At 33.3% G+C, this 25,159-nt stretch overlaps 1 protein-coding gene across 1 annotated transcript in view; it reads left to right on the forward strand.

Annotated features, from left to right (window-relative positions):
* The first annotated feature begins 4,462 nt into the window (after nt 1–4,462).
* Nucleotides 4,463–25,159, forward strand: part of LOC149476449 (neural/ectodermal development factor IMP-L2-like) — a 59,112-nt gene continuing 38,415 nt past the window's right edge. Inside the window, exon 1 of the mRNA XM_089711833.1 lies at nt 4,463–4,769. The gene's annotated coding sequence lies outside the window, so the exon portion shown is untranslated. The remainder of the gene's footprint in view (nt 4,770–25,159) is intronic.

Below are 25,159 nucleotides of genomic sequence, written 5' to 3' on the forward strand. Positions count from 1 at the left end.
ATCTTTTCGAACGCACCAAGAACAACAAAAGAATGCTCTACGCCTGTTTACACTTAAATAATTTGACATATTGGGCTTAGAATGAGCATTCACTAGTTTGATGTAAAAACATCATTGGACGAATATATTGCAGTAATGTATTTTCCAGAATTTGTTTATCCCAAAATCCATTAGTGCAAGTTGACAGAATGTCTATTTCAAAATTTAACCGTTTCACATAGATATAATAACAAATAAATATTAATTAACAACCGAAGCAATATAATGTGTTAAATTTAACTTTAAAAAATTAAAATCAATAACCTGAAAATTTGTAGAGACTCTTTTTATCAATGTTGTAGGTATGCGCCCCCTTTTATGGACAATTCAGATCAAGTAAAAATATTAATGTAGGTACTTATGTGAATTGTAATTGGTGTATCAAATAAATAAATAAATAATTTGTAATCAATACACTGTCGCGGATCACAATTTTATGACAAATTTGAAATTACAATCTCGCGGGTTCATTATAGATTACAAACTCACGGGATAGATATTTTGTAATGTAACTATTTTCACAATTTTACCGTGACATGTTTATTTCAGTAATAATTTAAACCTCAAATTGTACTAAACTGATTAAGATTGTTGTTTTTGTATTATTTCTGTTCCAACAAAGAGAATATCGAAGTATGTTATAAATTATAAACTACTAGCGGTCCGCCCCGGCTTCGCCCGTGGTACATATTTCGCAATAAAAAGTAGCCTATGTCCTTTCTCGGGTATCAAAATATCTCCATACCAAATTTCATGCAAATTGGTTCAGTAGTTTAGGCGTGATTGAGTAACAGACAGACAGACAGAGTTACTTTCGCATTTATAATATTAGTATGGACTAGCAAATCGGGCGAACTCCGTTTCGCCACCAGAGACACCTTTTCTTTGCTATAAACCTCACGGAGCCCGAGACCTTTCCAACGAATGCAAAACCGTGGAAATCGGTTCGTGCGTTCTGGAGTTATACTTAGCGTCAGGAAGGAAAACCTGACTTATTTTTATATGTATAAGTAGTAGAGATAACACTGCAAAAGCATATCAAAATTTGCAGAGCCGTTTTGTGTATTGTATTGTACCTTAAAATCCTTATACCAAGGAGATAATTTAAATTATAAAAGACATGAGTAAAACTTGGGTTACGAATGGTTTGAAGTTTGAACCATAGAGATCTAGAGAGATGCCAATCGCTTGCGCTGAGTACGAAACCGTGTCTCATAAAAAATTTACGCACACAACTGCAGTAAACAAAATCAAAACAATACTTCGCGTTGTGTGCGTGTCATCACACAAAAATATGAGAGCGACTATTCGTTCGCACACTAGATTGTAAGTGCCGTACGTATACAGCACCGCTACAGTTTGTTCTCTTTTTGTACATATTGCTGCGACACCGGCCCCGCCCCCTAACCATATTATCTCCCTTTAGTTTCTGTGATCTGTGGTTTGAACGTATCATCACTACAAAGTATAAAACAAAGTCGCTTTCTCTGTGTCCCTATGTCCCTATGTATGCTTAAATCTTTAAAACTTTACGTTTTAGTATATAATTTATTAGTTTTTAAACAAAGCGGGCGAAGCCGCGGGCGGAGAGCTAGTACATACATAAATAAATACGGAACCCTAAAAATAATATAGATAATGCGTTGCTATACTAATATGTATAGGAAATAGCATTGGATATCTATGTTTACTGTAATTATAATGCGGAATAAAATCTCTCATTTCCGTAGGTTTTTTTAATAAACTAACGGACATGAGAAATGGTTTTGACCGACTTTGAAATAAGAGTGTACCTTCTTTATATTTATAATACTTCTACTACTATCACTACCTAGGTACATAATCCATACTAATATAATAAATGCGAAAGTAACTCTGTCTGTCTGTCTGTTACTCAATCACGCCTAAACTACTGAACCAATTTGCATGAAATTTGGTATGGAGATATTTTGATACCCGCGAAAGGACATTGGCTACTTTTTATCCCGGGAAAATGACGTAACCCCGGAAATCCCACGGGAACGGGAACTATGCGGGGTTTTTCTTTGACTGCGCGGGCGAAGCCGCGGGATGAAAGCTATAGTAGGTATAATATAATACGTAATATAATCAAAAAATATTGCACCAATTTTCATTCTGTTTTCACAAATGAATATCGTAGATTCGCGAGAAAGGTTTTTTTTTATTTTAAATTGTTTTGGATTGATATTATCAGTGCCTGCCATATTTCATTATTGCCCGAATAATTAATACAATTTTTAAATTTTGGAATAAATGTATAATAGGTACGAATAGATAGACACAATTTTTTTTAAATAATAAAAAAAATCTTAATATAATATGTCACAACTTTGCCTGCCACATTATTGTCAAAAAAAATTATCATGTAAAATTATTGACGATAATTCTAAGAAAATCACAATTAGTTTTTTTTTTATTGATAAGGAAACTAACTTTAATTTTACTAGTAGATAATTAATTTAAATAAAATTTACGCGTACGCGCGTTTTTATCTTTGAGATAATGGCGTCATGACACACCCTTGTTACGTGCTCGCTAGTGATGTACAAATGTCGTAATTTGTGCACGTATCGATAAAATAACGAGGTTATAGAATTGTACTTATTTTATTTGAAATTATGGATTATAATCGCGTAAATCTAAAAAATCTGGAAAATCTAAATGTTCAAATAGGTACTCACTGAAACTGATCCATGTTGTACACATATTTCTTAAAATATTGTTACTATTTAATTTATTATTATTATACGAGCACTTGGTCATCGCTGGGTATTTTGCTACTAAATTAGTATGTTGTTATGATACACGCCAAGATAATTACAAAGGTTTAATCAAACAATCGACAGAACCATTAAAACAACGATCTAGTGTAATAATTTTGCGTTACATTATTAGGCACTTTGAATCGCCATTTTTTTCATCACAGTTACATTAATACATGTTGATCTTGATTTTATAGCATTGAAAGCATAAGTATACATATAATACAATTTTGGGCTGGTAAGAAGTATTAAAAATAATGACGCAAATTTTTATCTATGGCTACATTTTTTCATAAATAAATATATGCTTGGCCACTATTAAAGAGCTAATTAATTATGTAATAGTAGAAGTATCTAAAGCACATAAATGTTTTTTGTATGATTCATCAGATTTATGTGAAAATAATTAATTGGATTTATTTCAAGCTGGACGAAAAATACTTAATTAAAATTTTGTGCACTGTTTAACTAAAGTGAAATACTATCGCCATGAAGATACGCAACCAGGAGTTTAATACATATATGTATATTTTCATACATATATGTATAATTATATAACGTAGTGAAGTAAAGGAATTCATAAGACTCAAATTCTTCAAATTGTAGAATACATTGAAGGCCACACAGCATTCCCGCCAACATTGTAACAATGTCGTCATATATATCAACGGAACACGTCAATTTGAGACTTCCTAATAAAGTTAGGTACTAAGGGCTTCTCTAGATTCGTGGAGTAATTACCCTGGCTCCCCTTCAATTCCATTGTGGAAGCATTCTTCAATGTTACAATGTCAAAGTCAATGCCAGTTTTGTAGATAATTACCTCTGTTCGTCACTATTGTATCTACGTCAAGAATATGTACATAACTTTTTCCCTAACACTATTTAAATACGTAATACATAAAACTGTAATGTTAAATTATTACCGTTTCATTATATAGGAAGGAAATTTCAACGTACAGGATATCCCTAATTCGACGGTCAGGGCTGTCGAATGATTCAATTATTATCACACATTTTGTTCCGTTTATATCCAGTTATATCCAAATCATATAATAAGCTGACACATGCTATAAGCATAAAGAACTGGAGGTCTTCATTTCACGCTATACACACATTTGGCATTAGTAAATAAGCACTTATCAGTTAAACGTTCAAATATTCTCTACTTCCTAGTGAAATATAATAGTTAATATTACCATTTCTCGTTCTGGCTGCAGTAAAGGTTATGAGTAATTATGAAACGAAGCACACGCAGTCACGTACGCTCCAACACCAATCTTCTGTGCGATTGTTGTAATTTTCCAGTTCAAGGCCCACTTTCCAACGAAGAAAGTATTAACGTCATTTTAACATAGATCCAAATGAAATTTTGGAATATCTTCAATTCCAATTAAAAAGAATACTATAAAATAAATTAAAATTCACGATACCGTTACAGTTCATTAACACTATTAACTTGAACGCAATTAACCACTAAATTATAATATCACATTTTAACTGAAGCTGACGCAATAAAGAATCGATATGACAGTAAAATGCAACACTACTCAGAATAATGTTATTACATTCTTAAAGTTAAGCTGCAAACGTCAGTTACGTTTGATAAAGATACCTTACCTTCAGTACATAACGCGGCATTCGAGGTCGCGCACGCGGGCGTTTATACGAAAAAAGTTATCGATACTTCCTTCCGAACGCACACGTCACTATATCGTATTCCAGCGGGAACATTCGATTTTCGAAATCGCCGCCATTGCTGTTTTTTTTATTAAACATTGTTCCGTGCCAGTTCTAATTTTGAATTCTGTGACCACGTGTCGCCAGTAAAACCTCTTTTCAAAAACAAAATGAAAATTATTCGGATACAGCATTATCTGTATTTCGCTATAAAGTAACGATATTGTGTGAAAAGTGCAAGCAGTATTAACCACGTGTATTTTCAAGGTAAGGTTTTATTATCATTTTCAACATACAAAATGTATTAAACTTTGAAGAAACAGTTAGAATTTGAAATAATAACGTTGTAAGCAACGCCCCTTACACCCGATTGTTTTAACGGACAGTTTTGTTAGTAACTTTTATATCTCTTTAAGTCTTTAAATACTGTTTTACATTTTTCTATCAAAATATAACTTGTTTAGTTATGAATTATTTTTAGAACTAAAAATATTAGCAACCTGTAACTGCGTACACTTAGTACATAGATACTTATTTAACTCCAAATTCTGGAATATATTATAACCTATCTCTGTGATAAATTTCATCAATTATTGTGGTGTGATCGATAAACTAAATTTTAGTAGCATTTAAAATATTCTATTATTTTAGTTACAGATGTATTGATGAATATCTTAGTCGCTAATTACGACATTATTACATAATTACCTATATTATGCCAAGATTCGTGTTAGATTTTTAATATTACTAGCTTTCCGCCCGCGGCTTCACCCGCACTTTCAAAGAAAAACCCGCATAGTTCCCATTCCCGAGGGATTTCCGGGATAAAACCTATCCTATTTGTTAATCCAAGTTACCCTCTATATTTGTTATAAATTTCATTGTAATCGGTATTTGCGTGAAAGAGTAACAAACATACATACATACACATACATCCATCCTCACAAACTTTTGCATTTATACTGTTAGTATAGGATAGGATTTAGCTATTTGATAAGCGTAGTAACATACCCGAAATATGTATAAATGAGGCCATGGGTTTAATCAATTATTAACTAAAGTTATGGATATGTATTGGATATTTTAAGTAAATAGTAACATATACTATATGTATTATTTTTATATTTATATGTAAGTAGTAAGTCCCTATCAGTCATCTAGTTTTGATTAGCTTATGGCTAGATGGCGCTTTCAAAGTTCAGAAAAATCATTTATCTTTGAATCGAAATTGAACAAATCATAATATATAATACAAGAATTGCCTATTGGCTCAAGTAATGGTGTTGTTACCATTGATAAGGGCTCTTATCTTAGCTGTTTGAAGTCGTTAAACATCTATCGCGTTAAAGAAACTTTGCAAATCTATACTTATATTATAAAGCTGAAGAGTTTGTTTGTACACGCTAATCTCAGGAACCACGGGTCCGATATGAAAAATTATTTCACTGTTAGATAGTCCATTTATCGAGGAAGGCTATAGGCTAAATATGATCACGCTAAGAACGATAGGAGCGGAGCAATGCGGGTAAAACCGCGAGGCAAAGCTATACCTAATATTATTAAATTCATTGCCTATTTGCTCAAGTAATGGTGTTGGTATCATTGATAAGGGTTCTTATCTTTTGCTCTTTGAAGTTAAAAATCATAAGTTCATCATTTATAGAGTTCTAGAGAAACTTTGCAAAAAATGGACTGATTTAATTCAAGCTTTGTACACTTGTATGTGTTTTTGACGTGACAACGTCTTATAATTCGATAGAGCCGGCTGCACGCACGAAAAAACATGACTCATGCGGCGTTACCTCGCTCTGAGGCGTTCCATGAAGTCTTGAAGTGCAAGCGAGAGCGCGGAACGAGCGACAAAGAAGCACAATCGGACGTTGTCACGTTCAACTATCGTCAGTAAACCGACTTTACAGACAACCAATTTTTTTTTTAACTTATTTACTACATTCAAATACTAACATAGGACCAGCCATTCCATGATGTCTTAAAGCAGTATTTTTCCCAGTGTGGGAAAGGGACAGCGCTACATACGACGTCTAGCGCCATCAATTTCCCACATTGGAAATAATACAGCTATACGACATCATGGTATCCGCCAATACTAGACTTATAGCACAGCACATTATCTATACTATTATAAATCTGAAGACTTTCTTTGTTTTAATGCGCTAATCTCGGGAGTTACTTGTCCGATTTAAAAAATTCTTTCGGTGTTAGATAGCCCACTTATCGAGGAAAGTTATAGGCTATATATCATCACGCTACGACCAACAGGAGTGGAGCCACGCGGATGAAACCGCGGGGCGCAGCTAGTAAATTCATAAGAAAATATGAAAGATAACTCAGCAATTGTCGTAAAGAAATCGCAGCTGATACTTTTTGCGCTAGCCTTTAAGGTTTTCGAAAGTCTAGACAAGTAACCTTGGATAAAAAATAAGAACGTCTGATTCGCCTTTCAAGATCAACTTAACTGCAGTTTAAGTGGCACTTAAGTTAACATTAAAGTATCTGTGATTTCAACTTAAATATGTAATAAGTTACTTTCTAATCTCGCTTGAAGAGGTTACAATTGCTTTGAGACTTTTTTATATAAAATATTAAAATATTAAATAGTGCGTGTACAAAGGTATGGTGCTATCTTCAATTGATGGTATATGTATTTATACATATACCTATTCATGAATAAATAGAGTTAAAGTAATACTACTTACAGAAAAAAAAATCTCCATTCTTCACACAATTTTAAATAGCAGGAATCGAATACACTCTCTCTACAACCATTACCACTAACCACTCTACCACAAAGTGAAGAATATTTTTTGTCTATCTTTCACGTCGCAACGGAGAGATTAAATAATAGTATCATTTTTAACACGCTTTTTTAAGCTTCACCTGTATGTAACCGACTCCTTTAAACTCGATTTTGAACCATTTTAAACCGTTAAACGGACTGATTTAATTCAAACTTTGTGTACCTACTTATCAAGGAGCGGTGTGACCGGTGTGTCCCATGTCCCCTAGTGGGGTAAGGGGCAGATGCATTATACATCTATTTCACTGATATATTTTCTTTAGGGGCAAGTAGATGATCAATCAGCCTTCTGTGTCCTACCAGACCAAGACATTTTTTTTTTCGTCTCCACCGGGAATCGAACCCAGGACCCCTCGGTGTTATTCTCACGCGTCAACCATTTTACCGAGGAGGCAGTCTAGCAAGGATCGGTGACAATAGAATCCATACTAATATTATAAATGTGAAAGTAACTCTGTCTGTCTGTCTGTTACTCAATCACGCCTAAACTACTGAACCAATTCATGAAATTTGGTATGGAGATATTTTGATACCCGAGAAAGGACATAGGCTACTTTTTATTCCGGGAAAATGACGCAATCCCGGAAATCCCACGGGAGCGGGAACTATGCGGGTTTTTCTTTGACTGCGCGGGCGAAGCCGCGGGCGGAAACCTAGTAATTTCATAAATAAAAGGGTATTTTTTAGTCCTTTAAGACTAGTATATTTTTTCTGGAGATGGTATGTAGGCTAGAGAGAAAAATAGGCTAATTTATAGCGCTGTGAAACATCTCATTCCCTTGGGAATTTATTTTTGCCACGCGGAAGAAGCCGCGGGCGGAAATCTAGTGCCTATTCATATTAACATAGTTTTCCGTTACAATATGCAAAGAATTTTTTAATCCTGATAAAAATATGTGTCATATTTTACGATCATTAATTGGTCACGTTTAGTTATTTACCGTAACCATATAGCATTCTTTAAATTTTTATCGTCAAAGAAATATTATAATTATAATATGTTATTTATATATTTATACTACGTTGTGTATAAACGATAAAATATTTTCATATGAACATACTATTTACTGAATCGCAATTTTTTAATCGATCTCTTCGTTGGGTTGGGTAGTGCGATATCTATAATAAAATTATAAAGAGTTTGTTTGTTTGTTTGAACGCGCTAATCTCAGGAACTACCGGTCCGATTTGAAAACTGCTTTCGTTGTTTGATAGCCCATTTATCGAGGAAGGCTATATGCTACATATCATCACGCTAAGACCAACAGAAGCGGAGCCACGCGGGTAAAACCGCGAAGCGTAGCTAGTTATTAATAAGCGTTCTAATTTAGAAGTTTGATTATAGATGTTTCAAGATTTGAAAAATGTATAATGTGTATTAAATTATATAAATCCAGGCTGTAAATAATAAAAAAGAACTCGTAATTCGATTTAAATGATTTTAATGACTCGTTTTTAAGCAACCTACAGGAGTATTTATGTCATTAAGTTGAGATTAAGTACAAAGCACTTTATTCTGAAGTATAAAAAAAGCTAAGTGAACTATTACAACAAGGGTGCTTACTGCTTAGGTATATTATTCATACTCCTATTATAGATCAGACGATTTTTAGTTTTTATGTATGTTCGTTTAACTACTTTATGTTCAAAAGCTTAGTAAATAAAAAATGTTGTGTGGTTTTATGAAACCACGGTAAATGTGAAACTGTTCGAACGGTTCCGAACACTGCTTTGTGTAGCGCATGTCGCGTGTATCGCGGCTGCCGAGTAGGTATACCTACTCGGCAGCCGCGATACACGCGACATGCGCTACACAGACCAAACAGTTTGAGACGATGTAATAAAAGTTTCACTTAAAAAATTCAAACATGTTTCAACATGGTTTCAACACATTTCAAAATTACTTGAAATGTGGTGCAAAAGTTATTTCATTCAATCACATATTAAGGTATCTAACTGATTCTTCTCAGTAGAAGCCATATTCCGATTAATTTCTAGTAAGAATATTAACTTGAAGCAAGCAACTGGAAAACTTTTAATGAAAAATTTTATTACGGTGCTGTTACATCAAACGAGCGAATGCCCATTCTCTCCCCACTTTGTCATTTAGTGTAAACAGGCGTCGGTAGTGCATTATTATTTATTTTGTTGTTCTTAGTGCGTTCACAAAGATTTTAAGCTATGTTCTAATACTGAACAACACTGAATACGCTAGCTGAATACACTAAAAGATCACAGCTCTTGCTCTAAAGAAATTTTTAACGAATGGAAATAATTCGACCACGGGAAGGCGGAAGACGCTGAGTTCGAATTCCGCTCGTGATCGATTTTTTTCTTAAAAAATCTCTCAAACTTGTGAATTCTTAACCATTCTTAACATAATAGTTAAATAAACCAAACACGCTAAAATTACACAAGCGTAAATGAAACATATTCAATTATTACAATAAAGAGAGCATCAGCGAAACTATTTCTTAGAAGTCGTAATCGCACCCTAATTTCAGTCTGCTGACTTGAGTTAATTCATTGATAAATGCCAACTTATTATTAATTGAGTAATAGACCGGGAGATACTGACACAAAATTTCGAGTCATTTGTAACAGGATGGCGGTTCTACAGGGGTCTTAGTACGCAATGATAAAAAGAAAAATGATGGTGTGATCGCTGGTATCGGTGGTTTAGTCGCGTGGACGTTAGCCGAACTCGTCGGAAAAATAGCGAAAGTCAAACGATTTGTAACACAAAAATTTTAGTATTTACCGATAGCCCATAAAAAAGAAGTAGGCGGTAGTGTCATGCCATACTTTTCCGGTGTGACTTACAGCCCGCCATACCGACGCGAATATGTTGATTTAAATAAAACAATTATTCAACCATTTGTACCAGGCTAACTTTTGCACAGGTAACCATCGTCGTGCAGCCATTTACGAAAATCGCCATGCCATACTTTTCGGACGATTCCAAATGGTCGCCATACCGCCGAAAATCTGCAAAAAAAATTTATTTCGCCAAACTTTTTGTACCAGTATTGCATTTGGATTTTTGGAGAGTATTTGATAAAATGTGACCATTATTATATTTGCCATACTTCTAGTAGGGGGAAAAAGTGCTGTCATACTTGAAAAATTAATTTAGTATTAATTTATATAAGTGAAGATTTCCAACACCTAGATCTTTGAAATTTAGTATTTATATTCTTTGATCCTCAAACTTCCAGGAAAAATAAGTGCCATACTGTTACAAATCGTTTGACTTTCGCTATTTTCCGACGAGTTCGACTAACGCCCACGCGACTAAGCCGCCGGTACCAGCGTTCACACCATCATTTTTCTTTTTGTCATTGCGTACTAAGAACCCTGTAGAACCGCCATCCTGTTACAAATGACTCGAAATTTTGTGTCAGTATCTCCCGGTCTATAAGGTTTCTATATAATGTTTAATCGACATTTTGTCGAATATCAATTATATACTTGAATTTTCGTGTGACTTTGCTTGTTTTTTGTTGATATAGCTATAAATGATAATATGTAGTAATGATATTACAGTTGTATGTGACGATTCAAAAACACTTGTGAAACAAGTCGAGTTGTATAAATAAATGTTTGAGTTCTGTTTTGGCTATACACGCTGACCAAGTGTGAGTTGGTATTATTTCTGACTAGCTGTGCTCCGCGGTTTTACCCGCAGTGCTCCGCTCCTGTTGGTCTTAGCGTGATGATATATAGCCTATAGCCTTCCTCGATAAATGGGCTATCTAAAACCGAAATAATTTTTCAAATCGGACCAGTAGTTCCCGAGATTAGCGCGTTCAAACAAACAAACTCTTCAGCTTTATAATATTAGTACAGATTTAAATTTCCGAAACTTGCTAGTTTAATCTGGATGTTTCATATGTAACCTAGTTGTTCTTTTAAAAGTCACGTCGTATAGTACAATTGAACTGAAATTAAAAAAATGTGTCTGTGTACACAGTACACAGTACACACGTAAGAAGTGAAACTTCTTTATGACCTTATTTTTCAAAAAAATAATTTACTATATACAACTTTACAGAAATACGTCGAATCACGCGTGGTAGGGTTAAGAAAAAGATGGTGCGTAACGGAAAAATGTCACGCGTAACGAAATAATGTTACACTAAATTTTTTTCCAACCCCGATAAAGAAGTTTCACTTCAATAATTGATTTGCTTACGATTGATTTACACTTAAAAGATTTTCATGTTGCAATACAAATATTTAATTTATAGTTACATTTCAAAGAATTGAAAAACATATTCAGCTGATTATATTATGTAGATTATAGATTACGGAAGAGGTAGTTTTTATTAGGTCATAGGCACGATTTCTGTTTAAAAATTCATAAAAACATACCTCATTATAATATTCTTCTATCTTTAGCTGCCACTAGTTATGGCCTGACGTAATCTATCAATGTGCCAAATTTCATCAAGATCCGTTCAGCCGTTTGTACATGTACTACCAAAAATCAATTCTCACAAATTATCGCGTTAATATATTATAAGTAGGATTTAATAATTGTCAGTAACATTTTATTAAAATAATTGATTGAGCTAATTTTTTCCAGTTTACAACAAAGTAAGGAATAAATAAAGTTGGTTCGCTTTTGATACAATCTCTTCCTTGTCGAGTAGTTCTGTGTTGTGGCCACGAAACGAGCGATTTATTGATCCACGTGTTCAACTGTTCAATTAACAATTTTAAGGTGACTTAAAAAAAGGTAAAATTGGTTAACATTTAGCAAAGAAAGTAGCCTAATTTTTTTTTGTGTCAAAGGTGGAATATAATACGACTTGTGTTATAGTACTGAAAGCGGAAGGGAAACTATGCGGTTTTTATATTGACTACGCGGCGAAGCTGCGAAAAGCTATAAAGTATAAATAAATAAATAAAATAAAAGGCACTTTATTGTACAGTGCAATAAATAACATTTTACAATAAGACAAATTTGTATATAATGTAAAATTTGGCGGCCTTGTCGCTTAGATGCGACTTCTTCCAGGCAACCTATGACATCTAAGTATCAATTATAAGTTCTGCATTTCTAATTCGGTTCTAATTTGGTAAACAACCAAACAAACATAGAAACACAATCAAATCTATATTTCACTTTATAAACGCCTTTTTCATGGCCACAAACAACGGAAAATGACATTCTATTATAGAAAGAAATCAATATTATTTCCTGTAAAACAGTTACCTATCTATTGAAGTTATTTTATGTTTTAATACATTTATAATATGCGGTTTTAGAGTTCTGTAAGAAAATATAATGAAAAGGAATTGATATATATACATATATACAGGGTGTCCCGCTAATGGTATACTAAGCGCGAAGGGATTTGTAGTTTTACATACACTGATCACGTAAAAAATACTTAAACAACAAAATTACGCCAAAAATTTTTTGCTTAATTTTTCCTTAAAATCCATGTTTTCGTCTCTAGCTTCGCGCAGCCGGCATATACCGCTTCGCTAATGTGAGCATTTTGTCTATGAAAACATAATTTTAAATGATAGCTCACGTGTGGGTGGAAAAGTTGAGCAGGTTGCTTGTTAGGGGTATACACATAGAGTTTTGAGAATTCGTCTATTTGTCAAAAAAATTCGTCTGGAATTTTATAAGTATTTTTTACGTACTCAGCGTATGCAAAACTATAACCTCCTTGGGGCTTAGTATACCGTTGCTGGGACACCCTGTATATATATGTATATATTTTTCTGAATGCTTTTCTGATTTCATAATAATTGTTGCGTTGGTTTTACAAGACAGAATTGCATCATTTTTTATTATTATGAATTAAATTTATATTTTATATAGTTATCTTTTTTCGCGTTGTCCGTTTTTCTTGCAATATTGGCACTTTTTGTAACGTCGTAATGCCTTTGTTTTATTTCTAATACCTATAACGTTGTTATTATTTAATTTTCTATTTGTAAACATTTCTCTATTATTTATTGTAGTAAAAGAAATAAAAATACGAAAATTAAAGTCGTATTACACACACTCAGGAACAAAAAAATATTTAGGTACCTAAATGATTTTTGCTATAGTGAATTTTTTCCTCTATTAACATAATTTTAATAATTGATACAAAAAAAGTCTACCTATGCGTCACCGTACCGACCAATAAAAAAACACTTTTATCAAACCCACACACACAAGGTCACGGGTTCGATTCCCTAGCCCTTACAGTGTGACATTCATGAGGCGATGCAAGCCAATTGGCAATAATCATCGGACCGCCCGAGAGATGTCAATTACCATCAGTTGTTACTAGGCGAAAGGGCACAGACTATAAAACAACAGAGACTTCTCTTCTCTTGTCTTCTCTATATTATATGCATATATCTACTTCTCTCATTCTCGTGTCACAATGCTACTTACCATACTCCTCCGAAAGGACCAGTCCTTACATCGGTCCAGTCCAATTCCCATGAAATTTTGTATGCCCAATCTGAGAATCTGCCTTTTGAAGTCAGTTGAAAGATTTCACCGTCGTAACCTTCAATCTAAAATGGGACCAACTAACAACAATTTAACACAAAAAGAATCACTTCAATCAGATGAACCCACGTAATTATCGAGTGACAAAATAAAAATACCGTCTCATTTACAACTTCCGTTTTTGGAACGTAGGTTGAACTTGGCATTGTTACTTTCACATTAATATATCTACACACTTAACTCGTTCAATAATTTATTTTCGTAAGTTACTTAGATATAATAGTCGGCTCTTAACTTTACAAGTTTTTGACTTAGTGTGGTAAGTTTTCGCACAATTTTTCGTACATTTTAACATGCGTACAAGCTTCCCCTACTACGCAAGAAACGCGTCCGTGTTAAGATGTAGAAGCCCTTCTGGCTAACATCGAGAGACACCACAAAAAAAACGCAAGAAAGTTGTCAAATTATATTGTGCTACCTATAACTATACGTATGAGTACATCGAAATCAAGTAGAAATAACGGTATATAATTTTAAACTATCTTTTTTGCCTCTTCCTTTGTTTATTTCTTAAAAAATAAATAAGACAACTTACCGATGTGACATAGGTTTTATGTTACTACTATATTGAATAATGTAAGTCAATCAATGTACAAAAATAAATGCAAAGTTATTTAAGAAAAAGAACAACCGTACCAACTCTCTTATAAGAAGAAAAGGGTCACGCATGTAAAGTATTAAGTAGGTACCGATAATTTGGCGTGTGGATTATTCTATTTTCGCGACAATATGAGTTCTCAAGGTGAACTTCATTATAAATAATTGGTGAATTTATATGAACGTAATACTTGGAACAAAAAAAAAATGAAAAGCCTTGAATACATTTCAAAAATACTATTGCTTCCACTTTATTAGTAGCTTGGTGCAAAATTGCAACTTGCAGATTTCCTTTTTATATACATATTAAAAAAAACGGCATCGCTCAGTCAAAATTCGAATATAGGTAATGTAATAGATTGAAATATTTACCCTATTCGAGTGTGTCAAAGTCATACCTCGTCGTCCCCCTGCAATTTTGTTGACTGAATAATATATTTTTCTTGCATTTTTTTTAATATAGGCATTCTGCACAATGTCCACATTCCATACAGATACAGGCTCCATATCCACTCAATCCCGCATTATCTCTAAAAGTTTTATTTCAATCAGCTTCTTACATCAGGCATACAAAATATGAATTATACAAGTTGTCTCTGTTTCTTCATTATTCTGTACAAAAACCAATTAAAACTTGAAGAGACGGCGTGGCGACTCTATCTCGTTGAACTGCATTAAATGCACGGACTTTGTAATGTTACGTAACATTCTGTTACAGTTAGACCACCTAGGGCATGTACCAAAATGTTGAAACGAATGTACATTCGTTTTAGACAATTTAGGACATTCGGAAAGTAAGACAGACATTCAGGGCCAAAATTATAACTCAACTTTGGATTTTACAAAGTAATAATTACGTAATAATTGTTTAGTAACCTGTGCTAAACGAAAAATTTATTAGTTTTGGTCATTTAGGAAATTAGAAAGTATTAGGACCAAAATTATAATGTAACTTTAGAATTTATAAACTTGTATAAGTTTGTAAGGTTATGTTACAATATGGTACCAGATTTCTAAGTGGCCTTTCTAAAAATTATACGATTACGTTGAAACAAAAGACAGAAATAAGTTTTGACGCGTTTTAAATTTGTTGCTATGCTTTTTTCTAAATTATAGATTACACCAATTAATTTAAACAGTCACATATTACATTATTCTTCTTTCTCTCTGAATTTAAACTATTAGCTGTACAAACAATAATATTATACAGCCCCTAGTGTCAATTCAAATCAAACTCAAACAATTATTAGACTTCTTCTAAATTCTAGAAGCACTTTTGAACCGCCATAACATAGTTTTACCATTTACCACCGGTTCGGAAAGCAGTTTCTACAGAGAAGAACCGGCAAGAGCCTCCAAATTACAGCTAATTCATTCATAAGAAGGTTAAAGTTAAATTTTAAGGGGACGTCATCTTTTCCGCGAAGATTTATTGACAATATATTACAACTGGTTAGTTCAAGATTTGTCTGACTGATTGTGGGATAGCGGAATTTCACATTGACATACTAATTGATAAAATACAGACGGGACTTCGTTATATTGTATATCTAAAACTTTGCGATAGATGTCTTCCAAAAACATATTTCAAGTGAAACTTCTTTAAGCGCGTTGAGTTTAAAATCTCAAGATCGCATCATGGCAATACCGTCACGTCATGGAGTAAGGCGACTATTTTGGTATTTTTGATATTGAAAATTTACAAGCGTAAAACTCGAGAACGGATTAATCGATTCGGCTATTTTTTTAACGTTTTTGCTAAGGTACTGGGAGAGAAAACCAAAAATTTAATTAAGAGGCAGATATTTTAATTTATTTAAATGTTTAAAAGTGTAGTACATTAAATAGTTACCATCGATTATGACATAACCAAAAACCTACTAAACGAAAGGGTTCAATGAATTAATTGCTTACGTTCATTAATCACGGATATTTCTGAGAAATAATCTATGAGGAAACATTGTATGGTGGGAATTTTGTAGCATTGTTGTAGGAATGTTTGACAGCGCTGTTACTAAGATCACAGTAAATGCTGAATTGTATAATGGCTGTTAAGTCTATCTTTTAATTTTCTTTTTTTTGATGTGAAAATTCTTTAGGCGCGTTGAGAGTAAAATTTCAAGATCACTTCAAAGCAAACCGTCACGTCATGAAGTAAGGCTACGATTTTGATATCTTGCCAAAGAAGTTTCACTTCTGACATGACGTGTCCTCGGCATACACGCTCTTTTTTTCTGTTTTAATCAATTTACGAATTGTGCGGAAGGAAACATGTACCTAGCACATAAAAATTATATTTTAATTTCAAATCGGATTATCAGAATCCTACTTTCATTAAAATATTTCTTGCTGAGGGATTTTTATTTTTAATAAAATTATTAGAAACCAGCACAGTTCTATTATGTCTCAGCAATTACTGAACGGTCATTTAAATCTTTTATTAATACATATCTTTTCTAATATTCCCTAACTGTACCTTTGCATAGACGTGGTCATGAATCACACATCTCTTATAATCTTATATATAAAAATGAATCGCAAAATGTGTTGGTAAGCGCATAACTCGAGAACGGCTGAACCGATTTCGATAATTCTTTTTTTATTATATTCCTTGAAGTACGAGGATGGTTTTTATGTAGAGAAAACGTAAATATGTACCACGGGCGAAGCCGGGGCGGACCGCTAGTCTTATATATAAAAATGAATCGCAAAATGTGTTGGTAAGCGCATAACTCGAGAACGGCTGAACCGATTTCGATAATTCTTTTTTTATTATATTCCTTGAAGTACGAGGATGGTTCTTATGTAGAGAAAACGTAATTATGTACCACGGGCGAAGCCGGGGCGGACCGCTAGTTTTTAATAAAATTATTAGAAACCAACACAGTTCTATTATTTCTCAGCAATTACTGAACATTCATCTTTTATTAATACATATCTTTTCTAATATTCCCTAACTGTACCTTTGCATAGACGTGGCCATGAATCACACTTATTAAATATTTTAAAATGAAAATAAACGTTTTAAAAGCGAAAGTTAGCAAGTTTACTTACGCATGCCGTAACGGGTGGTATAAGTGTGTTAATATCATTCATTTAACCACTGTAACTGAGATACTGCAAATGTTGATAAATTTTTAACCGACTTTGAAAAGGAGGTACCCATAGAGATCTAGAGAGATGCCAATTATCGCTTGCGCTGAGTACGAAACCGTGTCTCATAAAAAATTTACGCACACAACTGCAGTAAACAAAATCAAAACAATACTTCGCGTTGTGTGCGTGTCATCACACAAAAATATGAGAGCGACTATTCGTTCGCACACTAGATTGTAAGTGACGTACGTATACAGCACCGCTACAGCTTGTTCTCTTTTTGTACATATTGCTGCGACACCGGCCCCGCCCCCTAACCATATCTCCCTTTAGTTTCTGTGATCTGTGGAGGTACCCCATTTAAGTTCTTTTAAGTCAACCAGCTTTGCATAAACTTCCTCAGGGGCCGTATTATGATCTCTTATTTCCAGACAGTTTACGCCTTGAATTGAACTGACTGGCAAATTCATATTATGATCAGAATAATTACTGCGTTCAAATCTCTGGAAATAAGAGGTCATAATGCGACCCTAAAGTAGGAACATTCTGGTATCTGTGTTATGTTTTATTTTATTCTTTAAATAACGCGCAAATCTCTGGTTGAAATTAAACAATATTTTTGTTCAGATATTTACTGTATTTTTTTGTATGGATAGTCAATTTACGGAAGAAAGGTGTAGGCTGTAATATACAAAAAATAATTTGGAAAATCCAAAAGTGCACGCCTCATAATTTTTTTTTAATAAATATTTATTAATTATTATTTTTATTTATTTAATAACAATTAAACCACATCGAATCAGACCCTGAAAAATGAAAGGGTTCTATTCCTGAGCATACTCAAGCGTAAGAGAAAAAAAAAGACTCGATTAGTAAAGTATTTCGGTCGCTATCGTGTTAACAAGAAAAAGGATCCGCACATACAGACACACGGACGTCCAAGACAGAACTTTTTTAAACTGTTTTTTAACTAGTTTAAATAACAAAAATGACATCAAAAATATCATGAACGTTAAAAATAGTGTTTTTTCTTAATATGTGTGTGTATGTATTATCTTACAAGTGCAATGTATGATACATAAAGACATTTTAAGTTTGAAAAATCAGATGTTTTGCGCGAAGTGACAGTAGTACCCACCTCAACGCTTCGCTTATGAGGCGTGCAATATAACATCACGCAGTGTAGAAATGAAAAATGTAACAAAAATATTTCCTTTGGGCTTTGAGAGCAGGCAAAGTTGCGTGGGTTAGCCATTGTATGTATTATAATAATTTTGATACATTATTTTAGATAATAACAGGCTGCGCCCAGCAGTTTATTCGCTAACTAGCTGCGGTTTTACCTGCATTGCTATGCTCCTATTGGTCTTAGCGTGATTGGTCTTAGCCTATATAGCCTTACTCGATAAATGGGCTATCTAACAGTGATATAATTTTTCAAATCGGTTCCTTGGTTCCTATAATTAAAGCGTTCAAGTTCGTATAGATGTTATAGTCCCGAAATCCCGAAACACAATCTCTTAGCGGAAGGACTGGTTTATCTTAGGTTTGGAAAAAGCCATCAGGCAATCCTCAAAATACATTTGAATTTCACCCTTTGACTGAAGTCAGCAGCAGACGCTTCAGCTAGACAACGACTGATGAAAATTGTTTAGTAAAAGGCCGAAATATTATCTACATTTATTTGGGCTTTGACAAAGTCATTATGAGGATTGACCAGTCCAACCTACGAGTGCCCAAGCATCGGGGTTTGGCTATAACATAGATATATAATATATAAATGCCATGATAATATTATATTAAATGCCCTGTTACTACGCAAAGGGCATTCTAAATTCACAGTCCACACGCACAGAAGTCAATTCATACATAAAATGAATGTACAAATTATGACGTGGATGCAAAACCACAACCGTCATACAGTCAGTAGGTGATTGATTACGTCAAACATAATGTTATATCACTTGATACAAATAATCTATACTAATATTATAAAAGCTGAAGAGTTCTTTTGTTTGAACGCGCTTATCTCAGGAACTACTAGTCCGATTTGAAAAATTCTTTCGGTGTAAGATAGCCCATTCATCGAAGAAGGCTATGGGCTATATATGATCAGTGATCACGCTGACCAACAGGAGCGGAGCACTGCGGGTAAAACCGCGGAGCGCAGTTACGCTAGTTTTCGAATAAAGTCGTCCCTCATCGCAGCATGATATGCGTTTATTGAAGTGGAACTTCTTTAGGCGCGTTGAGAGTAACATTTCAAAATCGCGTCATAGAAATACCGTCACGTCATGGAGTAAGGCGACGATTTTGGTATATTTGAATCTTGTCAAAAAAGTTTCACTTCTGACACGTATGCTAGGCACGCGCGCTCTTTTTTTTCATTTTACGAGAACGTATATGGTCTGATGATGATGATAAAGCCTTTCCTAGATCATAATGCGGCATGACATTTTAGAGACCAATTCACATATTTAAATGAACCGCGAAAAGAACAAATTAACAATACATTGCCAAGATATAAAATCCGTGTTCAATAATTGACTAAAGAATTAGTGTAGGCATGAAAAGAATCCTTTAAAGACGGGTAGCAAATAATTTGGTACACAAATAATCTTACAAATAATAGATTTACTTTTATTTATACTATGTTATAATATTATGTTTTATATGCTCCTTGAAAAATCTTATAGTATTGTAATTACGGCAATAATTGAAATAAGCACTTAATATCTGCTTCTATATAATGCAATCAATCATAGATAATAATAATATAATTGGATTAATAATCGTATTGAAATCATGTATGGAATATGGTATTTAAATAATATTAGCTGAAGAATTTGTTTGTTTGTTTGAACGCGCTAATATCAGGGACTACAGGTCCGTTTTGAAAAATTCTTTCGCTGTAAGATAGCCCTTTTATCGAGGAAGGCTTTAAACTACATATCATCACGCTAAGACCAACAGAAGCGGAGAAATGCGGGTAAAACCGCGGTGCACAGCTATGATAGAACTATTCTCAAATTATAGAGCTGCGTTATTTTTTAACAAACTATGTAAAAACGCAAAGTCATGCTCAGATTATCTATTATAATTAATATAATATTATCGTTATCGTAAAACTGGTTAATTACATAATATTAATATATATTATAGTAATAAAATGATCTATATATATATAAATGAAACCCGTTGTCCTTGGTCATGGCATCACGCGTGAACGGGTGGACCGATTTCGATAATTCTTTTTTTTTATTATATTCCTTGAAGTACGAGGATATGGTTCTTATGTAGAGAAAACGTAAATATGTACCACGGGCGAAGCCGGGGCGGACCGCTAGTTATTTATACTGCGAGATTATTTTCAAACTCTTTATTGATTTTTAAATGTTATGGATTACTTCGTCATTACATCACTCAGGTTTTTGCTCTCTTTCTTTGGAAAGTTTTTGTTGTTTTGAAAAAAGTAAAGAGGTCATGTTCAAGGTAAGTCGATACTTGAGTTAAATCCCGGCTTTGCTTGCTTTATTTTTATTATATTGACCCGTAATACAGACTTTTAGTGGTCTAGTAGGTTTTAAAAAAGAATGTGTAGGTGATTTCAATTATTTTTTAAAAAGCAAAGTTTTATAAATTAGTATCGAAAATATTTTTCTAAACTAATGGAGTGTAGGTGATACGAAGTTCACAGGGTCATCTAATATCTAGTTTATTCCAGTATAAAATAATTATATTACATGACGCTTAGATTTTTTTTAAGTTTAAAGATTACACTTTTCTTTATCAAAATGTCGTATTGTAGATTTGTAGTCGTTTTTGATATTTTTAACCGACTTCTACAGAAGAAGGGTTATGTTAAAATTCGTCTTAGATCCGTATGTGACACTGGGTACATCAAAAATTAAAAAAAACAAATCGGCGCCAAAAAGTAATGAATAGAAAAAATTGCAGTCGAGTTTTTTGTTTTTATAATATTTTTTATTATTGATTTCAACAGACAAACTTACAAAAAGATGCACTCATATCATAAGGGAAGGCAAGGTCAAATTCAGACCGGTTGGCAAGCTTACGTCATAATATTTTTTTGTTTTTTGTTCGAAATAAACAATCGAGAGAAATGCTTCTCCGGTAAAAGAAAGATGGTTCATTATATTTGGTTATTTATTATATCCTATCTATCCTACTTAATATTATAAATGCGAAAGTTTGTGTGTTTGTTACTCTTTCACGCAAATACTACTGAACCGATAACAATGAAATTAAGCACACGGTATATAGACGGTAACTTGGATTAACATATAGGATAGGTTTTATCCGGAAATACCACGGGAACGGGAACTATGCGCGTTCTTCTTTGAAAGCGCGGGCGAGGCCTCGGGCGGAAAGCTAGTTTTTTTAGTAAAAAATGAAATTATGTATATCTATAATGAAATACTTAAGTTTAACTTTGTAAGTGAAACTTGTCAAAGAAGTTTCACTTCTGACAAGTGTGCTCGGCACACAAGTTATTTTTTTAATGGAAGGTAAAAAAAAGAAAAGTGTCTTACAGCACAAAAGCAATTGTACAAGAATAATTAATATTGTAAACTCATGAAATTATTGTATGGTCACCGATCCTTGATAAGTGTACAAATTTTGATTTGAATCTGTCAGTTTAATTTGGGTCAAAATGTGTCAAAATCGAGTCTAAACTCTAAAGGAGTCGGTTAGAAACATACAGGTGAAGCTAATAGCGTATTTAAACCTATCCCAACATTGTGTATGTTAATACTAGCTGTTCCGCGCGGTTTCACCCCCGTGGCTCCACTCCTGTTGGTCGTAGCGTGATGATATATAGCCTATAACCTTCCTCGATAAATGGGCTATCTAACACCGAAAGAATTTTTCAAATCGGACCAGTAGTTCCCGAGATTAGCGCGTTCAAACAAACAAAAAAACAAACAAACTCTTCAGCTTTATATAATCACTAATCAGTATAGATTCTGTTACAAGAACTATTTTCCACCCCTACAACCTTTGTGTAAAAATAACTAGTCCTTCATTATCACCCTATCACTAGATAACCAGGGCATTTTAAAGATTCATTCAATTTACATAATAATTAATCAATAGTATTATTTAGAATTAATTTAAAACTACAAAAAGAAAATATTTGGAAGGTGGTTTGCGTGTATTTTGTTTAGGACAAAAAAAAAATTGTCCCTTGTATAAATTGTATTTGATTCTATGCCAAAGAAAAAGCAGGACTTTTGAGTTTTGATACTCGATAGGTAAGATGGTATATTATTTAGACGTACTACGTGAAAATACGGCTAAGTAATTGAAAGATTATATTAACGCATCGAAAAAAGTATTTTTAATAATTTATTAAAAGCAGGCCCCCAATTTTTAAATACGAAACGACTTTCATCGGCACTCGTCCTTCGAACGGAACACCTGCTGTCTCGCATTCCCGCCTTTTTGCGCCGCCATGTTTTTTTCTTCTTTTTAACTTTTTTTTTCGCGATGACTCATACGACACCGGCAATTTCTTGTACGGCCAGTTCGAACCTCTTTAATTAATTTAGATAATATGGTAACCAAGGAGGTTACGTCATATCTCAAACTCTTTACTGCGAAGTGCGAATCGAATGACATAAGCTTTTTGAAAGAAAAAGTGTTGAATAGTTAACTGTTGTTTCGGGCATCGCCCGAGACAACAGTTCGAGATGGTATTTTAGGATTTTCTAATGCTAATTTTTATGTGAATATAAATGATAGGTATTTACTTTTTTACTTATTCTATCTTGACGTAAATTCGACTCATGTATTAATATTATAATTATAATTCATTTAGGTATATAAATTATAATACCTATGCTATTAATTATTATGGGTGTGAGCAGTGAGAGCCTGTGAAAGTATTACTCAAATATAGTTGCTCTTTCACACAAACGATAGATTTTATAAAAAAAACAGTGTCAGAAGTGAAACTTCGTTGGCAAAATTCAAATATACCAAAACCATCGCCTTACTCCATGACGTGACGCTATTGACATGACACGACCTTGAAATCATTTTCAAAAATTGCAGATGTATTGACCCACAGAATATTTACATAATATTTTATTATTTTAACAAGTAAAGTCAAGGGAATAAACTTGTAGCATCTCATTCACAAATACTTCACAAAGTTCTAAACTCGATGTTTCTATTAAATAATTTTCAATCTAATCTAACTTAAAGATAACTTGAGTTTAGCAAAAATAAACTATTCTGTTGTTTTCGTCTTATTTTAGAATTCAATTAAGCTTAGTCTTAAGTGGGTAAGGATTTGTCTATATTATAACAGACGAATTAATAATTTTCGCGCCATTTTATGATTTCACAGATTAAATATTATAAAAAAAAATTGTTAGTCCGTGGATTTCTACCGAGTAAACCAGAAAGAGGGAATATTTTTAGATTAATTATGGAAAATGTTTCTTTAGTAATGTAAGTAATGTTGTTTTTATAAGTAAATCGAATCCTCGCTAGCGTTATAGTACATATCGTCATATCCTACGAATAAAGCCACACGGGCCCTTGTGGCTTTTTATTTTTATTGTTTATTTGAAATCTACGGCTTATTTTACACCTATTAGTTAAATATACATCTAAAATAAAAACTTGTATAATTAGAAAAAAACATTTTATTAAAAAGCCACTATTTCAATTTCTCGAATCACCCGCCGAAAAGAGTCGCTAAAGTCATAGTGACTTTCTTCTTCGCGGGAGTCGAAGGAAGCGGAGTGTGTGGCGGGGCGCTGGTGCCATTCGGCCATTTCTCCGCGGATACTCGTGCGTCGTGCATCAAATTCACAAACCGGCCGGTCGGTGGTGCCAAAAATAATGAAACGCCGAGGACTTAAACTGGTTAATTTGGCTTTAAGTAAAGAGAATGTGACGAAAAGTAAGTACACGTTAACTATATCACTAGTTTTGTAGTCTAATAATCATTATGACTGTGTGTAAGTGTAGTTTGATAGAGTTGTTTCTAAAAACTCTAGCTTAGTAACTGCTTAGGTACTTATATTTCTGGTGTGTCTATTGTGATAAATATGATAAACAACTAATTTTCTTTTATATGTTTCGAATCTTATAGGAATTTTAAAGTGATTTCATGCTTATTTTGTTTTTTAATAATATTTTATATGATTCCGAGGATAAAGGCCACTATTGCTAGTGTGGCTTTATTCCACGGAAATGGCTTAAAATACTTCTATGAAGATTTTATAATTCTAATGGCTTCTGTGGCGTTGTTCTACGGACATTTTATTTTTTGTGTATTTAATGATAGTAAGAGTTTATTTTCGTGTAACATTTATACATTAAAAATTATAAATTTATTAATGAAATTCTGTTTTAAAAAAATATAGGTCAATTTCATAGATTTAAGCTTTAAGATTGATATTTACAATAAAGGCCCTTATGGCATTAGTGGCTTTTTTCGCTTGCACTTTTTTAGTACTAGCTTCATACTAGCTTTTTCCCCGGGTCTTTATCTATGCGGAAATTTAGGAAAATTATGTTGTTTTATTTGTTATTTTGAAGTCTAAGCTATATCAATGCAAAAATTTATTCACGATCGGC

This window comes from Colias philodice, chromosome 27 (assembly GCF_061535455.1).
Source record: "Colias philodice isolate Cphi_HAF_F1 chromosome 27, ilColPhil1 Martin Lab GWU primary, whole genome shotgun sequence".
Classification (NCBI taxonomy): domain Eukaryota; kingdom Metazoa; phylum Arthropoda; class Insecta; order Lepidoptera; family Pieridae; genus Colias; species Colias philodice.